The following is a 9,415-nucleotide window of genomic DNA, read 5'->3' on the forward strand; positions in this document are numbered from 1 at the left end:
TGCTGAAATATCAAATGGTCCTAAGTATTCAGACCCTTTGCTCAGTATTTAGTAGAAGCACCCTTTTGATCTAATACAGCCATTAATCTTTTTGGGAAAGATGCAACAAGTTTTTCACACCTGGATTTGGGGATCCTCTGCCATTCCTCCTTGCAGATCCTCTCCAGTTCTGTCAGGTTGGATGGTAAATGTTGGTGGACAGCCATTTTTAGGTCTCTCCAGAGATGCTCAATTGGGTTTAAGTCAGGGCTCTGGCTGGGCCATTCAGGAATAGTCACGGAGTTGTGAAACCACTCCTTCGTTATTTTAGCTGTGTGCTTAGGGTCATTGTCTTGTTGGAAGGTAAACCTTCGGCCCAATCTGAGGTCCTGAGCACTCTGGAGAAGGTTTTCGTTCAGGATATCCCTGTACTTGGCCGCATTCATCTTTCCCTCCATTGCAACCAGTCATCCTGTCCCTGCAGCTTAAAAACACCCCCACAGCATGATGCTGCCACCACCATGCTTCACTGTTGGGACTGTATTGGACAGGTGATGAGCAGTGCCTGGTTTTCTCCACACATACCGCTTAGAATTAAGGACAAAAAGTTCTATCTTGGTCTCATCAGACCAGAGAATCTTATTTCTCACCATCTTGGAGTCCTTCAGGTGTTTTCTTTTAGCAAACTCCATGCTGGCTTTCATGTGTCTTGCACTGAGGAGAGGCTTCCGTCGGGCCACTCTGCCATAAAGCCCCGACTGGTGGAGGGCCGCAGTGATGGTTGACTTTCTACAACTTTTTTCCATCTCCCGACTGCATCTCTGGAGCTCAGCCACAGTGATCTTTGGGTTCTTCTTTACCTCTCTCAGCAAGGCTCTTCTCCCCCGATAGCTCAGTTTGGCTGGACGGCCAGCTCTAGGAAGGGTTCTGGTCGCCCCAAGCGTCTTCCATTTAAGGATTATGGAGGCCACTGTGCTCTTAGGAACCTTAAGTGCAGCAGAATTTTTTTGTAATCTTGGCCAGATCTGTACCTTGCCACAATTCTGTCTCTGAGCTCTTCAGGCAGTTCCTTTGACCTCATGATTCTCATTTGCTCTGACATGCACTGTGAGCTATAAGGTCTTATATAGACAGGTTTGTGGTTTCCTAATCAAGTCCAATCAGTATAATCAAACACAGATGGACTCAAATGAAGGTGTAGAACCATCTCAAGGATGCTCAGAAGAAATGGACAGCACCTGAGTTAAATATATGAGTGTCACAGCAAAGGGTCTGAATACTTAGGACCATGTGATATTTCAGTTTTTCTTTTTTAATAAATCTGCAAAAATGTCAACAATTCTGTGTTTTTCTGTCAATATGGGGTGCTGTGTGTACATTAATGAGGAAAAAAAACGAACGTAAATGATTTTAGCAAATGGCTGCAATATAACAAAGATTGAAAAATGTAAGGGGGTCTGAATACTTTCCATCCCCACGGTATACTTTTTATTCAACCATTCATTCAACCTATAGATGACTACATGCTACACTTGTTATTTCAAAGCTCTAGTAATATATTGGGTTTAATCAATCATTTACATTTCATTAATTTTTATTGGTCCATTTTAATGGAAGGCGTGACAGGGGTGTGTCCACTGCCTATATACTTTGCAATGAAAGGTGTCCCTCTTTCCTTTTCCCCAAAATTTTCATTAAGGCAAATACAATGGTACAATACATTGCAGGTGAGATGCAGAAGTTAGAGGACAGTGCTAATTCTATACAGTGGCAAGAAAAAGTACCCCCTTGGAACCCTTTGGAATTAACTGTTTTTCTGCAGTAATTTGCCATAAAATGTGATCTGATCCTCATCAAGGTCACAACAATAGACAAACACAATATGCTCAAGCTAATAACACACAAAAAAATCAAATTTCTCATGTTTTTATTGAACACACCCATTAGGCCGAGTTCACACTGGTACGACAAATGCTCTGACATTAGGAGCTAATGTCGCATGGGAGCCGTCTTAACTGGTCCGACACAAGTAGTTGATCCTACTTTAGTCCATTGAATATCACTGAAGTCGGATCGCCGTCTTGACTGATCCGACTTCGGCATGCGGCTTGTGCTCTGATGATCTTGAAGGGGAACTCCACCCCAAATTAAAAAAAAAAAACAGTATGGGTACCCCCTCCAAGAGCATACCAGGCCCTTCAGTCTAGTATGGATTTTAAGGGGAACCCCCACGCTGTAAAACGGTGCGGGGTCCCCCCAATATCCATACCAGACCCTTATCCGAGCACACAGCCTGGCAGGTCAGGAAAGGGGATGGGGACGAGTGAGTGCCCCCCTCCTGACCCGTACCAGGCTGCATGCCCTCAACATGGGGGGTGGGTGCTTTGGAGCAGGGGAAACCCTGCGCCCCCCACCCCAAAGCACCTTGTCCCCATGTTGATGAGGACAAGGGCCTCTTCCCAACAACCCTGGCCGTTGGTTGTTGGGGTCTGCGGGGGGCTTATCGGAATCTGGAAGCCCCGTTTAACAAGGGGGCCCCCAGATCCTGCCCCCCCCCCATGTGAATAAGTATGGGTACATTGTAAGTGTCAAAAATAAAACACATTACACAGGTTTTTAAAGTAATTTATTAAGGCAGCTCCGTCGCCTATTCTGATCTCTTCTTCCCTCTCCTGCTCTTCTGCCTCCTCCGCTGACATCTTCTGCCTCTGTTGGTTCTTCTCCGCTCTCTCTCCAGTTCTTCTTCCTCTGTCTGCTGTCTTCTGCTGGGTCTCCTCCACTGTCTTCTTGCTCTTTTGCTTGCTCTTTTGCCCGGTCTTCTCCACTGTCTTCTCCCTCTGTTCTTCTTCCGATGTTGACTCAACACTCTCTCCAGCTCTAATGCTGGGTGCGCGGTGTGCCACTACTTATATTGGCATGGGGCGGGGTCACCAGAGGCACGCCTCTTATGACGTCACCACCCTGAACATGATGGGCGGTGACGTCATAAGAGGAGTGCCTCCGGTGACCCTGTCCCATGCCAATATATGTAGTGGCACACCGCGCAACCGGCATTAGAGCGGGTTCCCCTTAAAATCCATACCAGAACAAAGGGCCTGTTATGCTCCTTGAGGGGGAACCCATGCCGTTTTTTTTTAACATTTTGCGTGGAGTTTGCCCTTAAGATTCATACCAGACACAGTGCCTAGTAGTGTCGGGGATCAAAGTCGGATCCCTGTTTATTGAAGTCGGACGCATGCCTGACTTCAAGTCGCAGGGCAAAGCTGGATCCAAAGTGGTACGACTGTCGTGTCATACCAGTGTGAACCCGGCCTTAAACATTCACAGTGCTGGAGAAATAAGTATGTGAACCCATAGACTGTTTACTTTAACGAAAGCTAATTGGAGTCAGTAGCTTGCACACCTGGAGTCCAATTAATGAATATAGTTTGGAGGTGTGGTTTAGAGCTACTTTAGTGTGTCAGACTGAGCTACTCAGTCTGACACACTGCATCTCTGATCGTGGTATGGAGCCTCTGACAGAGGCTTCTTACCACGTGATCAGCTGTGACCAATCACAGCTGACCATCGTATGAACCAGGAAGTGCCGGTAAACGGCATTCCTCGGTTCGTGCTGACAGGGAGAACAGATCGGCGGTTCTCCCTGTCAGAGGGGGGGGTCTGTGCTGATAATCAGCACATTGATTATCAGCACAGCCCCTATCAGATGTGCCCATCAGCTGCCAATCAGTGCCCAACAGCTGCCAGCAGTGCCCCAATAATAAAGTTTGTCAGTGCCCACCACAGTGCCAATCAGAGCCCACCACAGTGCCAATCAGTGCCCATCACAATGCCAATCAGTGCCCAGCAGTAACACCTGTCAGTACCTCATCAGTACCTCATCATCAGTGCTGCCCATAAGTGCCACCTGTCAGTGCCAATCAGTACCGCCTATAAGTGCCCATCAGTGCCGCCTGTCAGTGCACATCACAGCCTCCTGTCAGTGCCCATCAGTGTTTTTTTTTCAAAAATGTTGGTCTTTTTTAGTTTAGCAAAAAATAAAAAACCCAGAGGTGCTCAAATACCACCAAAAGAAAGCTCTATTTGTGGGAAGAAAATGATAGAAATTTAGTTTGGGTACAGTGTTGTATGACTGCGCAATTGTCATTCAAAGTGCAACAGCGCTGAAAGCTGAATATTGTCCTGGGCAGGAAGGGGCAAAAGTGCCTGGTATTGAAGTGGTTAAATAATAAAAGGGACTCAAACATTTTAAGATTGCTGTTCATAAGAAGCATCAGCTGATGTGAACCATGCCTCGCAAAGAGGAGCTCTCTGAAGACATACGATCAAAAGTAGTTGATCTGCATAAGGCTAGAAAGGGAAAAAAAGCAATCTCAAAGTGTTTAGGCATCCATCAGTTAGACAAATTGTCTATAAAGTAAGAGCGTTTACTACTGCGGATACTGTTCCTAGAATTGGGTGCAGAGCCAAGACGACTCCCAAGGCATGACGCAAAATCCTCAGTGAAGTAAAGAAGAACTCAAGAGCAACAGCTAAAGGCTTGAAGACAACACCGGAACTTGAAAACATCCCTGTTTATGAGTCTACCATATATAAGTCTTTGAACAGGCAGGCTGGCCATGGCAGAATACCACAAAGGAAGCCGCTGCTCTCCAAAAAAACATTGCTGCATGCCTGAAGTCTGCCAAAGAGCACCTTGGCAAACCACAACACTACTGGGAAAATGTTTTGTGAACCGATGAAACAAAAGTTTAATTGTTCGGGAAGAATGCTGAGCACTATGTATAGTGCAAAAAAAGCACAGCTTACCAACATCAAAACATAATACCAATGGTGAAGTATGGTAGAAGGAACATCATGATTTGGGCTTGCTTCGCTGCCTCAGAGCCTGGACAACTTGCCACCAGCGAGAGGAAAATTATGTTTACCAAAATATCTTACATGATAATGTCAGGGTGGCTGTCTGACATCTGAAGCTTAGTAGTTGGGTGATGCAGCAGGACAATGACCCTAAGCATGGAAGTAAATCCACCACAGGGTTCAGAAAAAGAAAATGCGCCTTTTGGAGTGGCCCACTGAGAGCCAAGACCTTAACCCCATAGAGATGCTGTGGAATAACTTCAAGAGAGCTGTTCATACCAATCAACCTACAAATGTGTCCAAGCTGAGGCGGTTTTCTAAAGAGGAGTGTTCGAAAATTCCTCCTGAACATTGTGCAGGTCTGATCCAGAGCTACCGAAAATCCCCTGCTTAAGGTCATTCCTGCCAAAAAAGATTCAACCAGCTATTACCTCAAGGGTTTACTTACTTTTTCCTCCAGCACTGTGAATGTTTAATGGGTGTGATTAATAAAGACATGAGAAATTAGAATTGTTTGTGTGTTATCAGCTTAAGAAAATTGTGTTTGTCTATTGTTGTGCCTTAAATGATGATCAGATCACATTTTATGGTGAATAACTGCAGAAAATCAGTTAATTCCAAGGGTTCACATACTTTTTCATGCCACTGTACATTCAAAGACAATGCAAGGTGTGTCCCTCCTTCTCATCTCAGTAAAATGACAGGTATGAAAAATCTGCTCCTACAAAGCACCAGTACGGCTGGTATGTAAACTATGTATATGCTGACTCATTCCGGTGTGAATAAGCCAGCATTTATATTTTTAATATCTCTAGGGAGAAAAAAAGCTGCTTCTGTTAATGAGTAACATATGGCAGTAAAGTATATAGAATACATCATATACCGTTTTCGGAAGAGGACCTTGGACAGCTGTGGGAGGGGTTATTTCAGTTACCATATTGGGCATGGATGTAACTTTGTTGCTATATTAGGCTGGGAAACTGCAACCTTATCAGAGTGGCAATACATTAGGTAATGATGATAATGTTTGTATGGGGATATTTCCTTATAAAGTGAAAGGTACTGTACAGTCACACCTTCATAGTGGAAGCCTTTTTTCCTTAAAGTGTAGCTTCACTTTTTTTTAGATAAAAACAATCTCCTCTGGGTGAATAGTGTTGCAGGGTTTTTAACAAACTTAATAACAGATTCTTTTTATTTCAGCATGTCCTTTGCAGACTTATTCTGAATGGAAGGGTCCGGTTCATTATTATCTCCTGGTGCATTCTCAGTGTTCTTATGAGGAAAGCTGCAGTGTCTGCATCCCTTTAGAGGTATTTAACCCTTGGTGAGCTTTTCACCAAAACTGAAATTGTAAGAGGTGCCTAAAATCTGACTTGTATCTTAGTGTAGACTCCTAGGAAAATCAGTGAGACAATCAGACAAGGAGGGAATTACATTTCTGAGGGCATCTGTACACCAGTAGTGTACAGAAGGCCTTTTGGCTGCCATATTGCATTGAAATTGACAGAAAATTACAGAAGCTGAAGAATACAAATGGAAAGATAATTTTTTCAGAACATTCAGGCCTCATGCACATGGGACGTTTTTACTGCTGCTGTTTTTGACTTCAGGCATTTTTTCTGCAGCCAGTAAACTCCCCAGCATGTTATCCTATGTGTCCATGCACGGCCCGAGCGGGGCTGGTAAGTAAGGCTCTAAGGCCCCTTTCACACGAGGCGGACTCCGTTTCCTACGGAGCCCGTCACGGTCCGCCGGCTCAGTGGAAGATCTCTCCGTTGATCTCCGCTGAGCCGGCGGATGACAGGTCCCTCTCTGCTCACTGAGCGGGGAGGGGCTTGTCAGGCGCCGCTGCCGCCTATGGAGGGATCGGACGAAAACGGACAGCATGTCCGTTTTCATCAGATCTCACCCGATCCGCCAGTGACAGACCTGGACGTAGGGCCATCCGTCTGCTTTTAGCGGATCGGACTGGGTCGGATGTCAGCGGACATGTCTCCGCTGACATCCGTCGCTCCATAGACTAACATGGAGCGCCCGTTCAGGTCCGCCTGTCAGTTTTGATACGATCGCGTGAAAGGGGCCTAAGGCTGCAAAATAGGTGAACTGTGAGCGTCATGCTTGGCGCTCGCAGTTCACTCAGCTGTGTTAGGAAAGCGAATGACTATTCACTGAACACTGAACCGCCTCTCCGCCAATCAGGTGCTCGGATATGTTACCTGTCACCTGACTGGCTGAAACGACAGGTGCTGCTATTGGACGCCTATCAGGAGGAGTTGGGCACACTGGCAGCATTTGATGGGCACACTGGCAGCATTTGATGGGCACAGTGTTTGGCACAGTAACTGGGTTTGATGGCACAGTGGTTGCATTTGATGGCACAGTGGCAGCGTTTGATGAGCACAGTGGCAGCGTTTGGCACAGTAACTGGGTTTGATGGCACAGCGGTTGCGTTTGATGGCACAGTGGCAGCGTTTGATGAGCACAGTGGCAGCGTTTGGCACAGTAGCTGCATTTCGTGGCACAGTGGCTGTGTTTGATGGCACATTGGAAGCGTTTGATGGCACAGCGGCTGCATTTGATGGCACAGTGGCTGCATTTGATGACACAGTGGCTGCGTTTGATGGGCACAGTGGCTGCGTTTAATGGCACAGTGGCTGCGTTTGATGGGCACAGTGTCTGCGTTTGATTGGCACAGTGGCTGCATTTGATGGGCACAGTGGCTGCGTTTAATGGCACAGTGGCTGCGTTTGATTGGCACAGTGGCTGTGTTTGATTGGCACAGTGGCTGCATTTGATGGCACAGTGAGGCTGCAGTTGATGTTTGTTTTTTCAAAAATGTTTCAGTTTGTTTGCGCCCCCCCAAAAAATTTTGAGCACCAGCCGCCACTGTTCAGAAGAGTTGTAAAACGTCCCGTGTACATTAAGCCTTACCTGCCAAAGGATTTGTTTTTATATCCATCAAGTCCTGAGATTTACACAGCTCTGCCACACAGCACAGCCTTGGCTGGCAGGCCAGGAGAACTGATTTTCTCTGCTGTAGCTAAGTAACAAGGGATCCAAATCATCACTGACTGTGGAAACTTCACACTGGACCTCATGCAACTTGGATTCTGTTCCCCTCCACTCTTCCTCCTGACTTTGGGACCTGGATTTCCAAATAAAATGCAACATTTTCCACAGTCAGTGATGATTTGGGGAGCCATGTCATCTGCTGGTGTTGGTCCACTGTGTTTTATCAAGTTCAAAGTCAGCGCAGTCCTCTACCAGGAAATTGTAGAGCACTTCATGCTTCCCTCTGCTGACCCGCTTTATGGAGATGCTGATTTCATTTTCCAGCAGGACTTGGCACCCTCCCACACTGCCAAAAGTACCAATACCTGGTTTAACCACTTCAGCTCCAGGAAGGTTTTATCCCCTTCCTGACCAGGCCATTTTTTGCGATATGGCACTGCGTTACTTTAACTGACAATTGTGCGGTCATGTGACACTGTTCCCAAACTAAATTTTATGCTCTTTTTTTTCCCCACAAATAGAGCTTTCTTTTGGAGGTATTTGATCACCTCTGCAGTTTTTATTTTTTGCGCTATAAACAAAAAAAGACCGACAATTTTGAAAAAAAAAAAAAATTTTTTACTTTCTGCTATAAAAGATATCCAATAAAAAATATGTAAAAAAATTTAATTTCTTCATGAATTTAGGCCAATATTTATTCTTCTACATATTTTTGGTAAAAAAAATCCATAAGCGTATATTGATTGGTTTGCGCAAAAGTTATAGCATCCACAAACTATGGGATAGGTTTAGGGACTTTTTATTTTTTAAATATTCTTTACTAGAAATGGTGGCGATCAGCGATTTTTAGCAGGACTACGACATTGCAGGGGACAAATCTGACTCTAATGCCCTGTACACACAGGTGGACTTTTCGGCAACAAAGGTCCGACGACAGTCTTTCCAACGGACTTTCGATGGACTTTCGAACCAATGGACTTGCCTACACACAAAAGTCCGACGGATTTGTACGTGATGACGTACACCGGACTAAAATGAGGAAGTTGATAGCCAGTAGCCAATAGCTGCCCTAGTGTCGGTTTTCGTCCGTCGGACTAACATACAGACGAGTGGATTTTTTGACCGGAGTCGAGTCCGTCGGACAAATTTGAAACATGTTCCAAATCTAAAGTCCTTCAGATTTTCGACCGAAAAAGTCCGCTGCAGGTCCGATGGAGCCCACACATGGTCGGATTGTTCGCCGGATTCGGTCCGTCGGACCAGTCCAGTCGAAAAGTCCGCTTGTGTGTACACGGCATAAAGGACACTTTTTGGGGACCAGTGATACCAATACAGTGTTCAGTGCTAAAAAAAAAAGCACTATCACAGTATAAATGACACTGGCAGGGAAGGGGTTAATATCAGGGGAAATTAATGGGTTAAATGTGTTCCCTATGTGTGCTTTCTAACTGTAGGGGGAGTGCTTTGAATAAAGGAAAACAGAGATCCATGTTTCTGCTTAGTAGAAACATGAGATCTCCATTTTCCTTTCTGGCAGAACAGTGGTCTGCCTTGTTTACAA

The sequence above is a fragment of the Aquarana catesbeiana genome, linkage group LG05 (genome assembly GCF_042186555.1).
Source record: "Aquarana catesbeiana isolate 2022-GZ linkage group LG05, ASM4218655v1, whole genome shotgun sequence".
NCBI classification, from domain to species: Eukaryota; Metazoa; Chordata; class Amphibia; order Anura; family Ranidae; genus Aquarana; species Aquarana catesbeiana.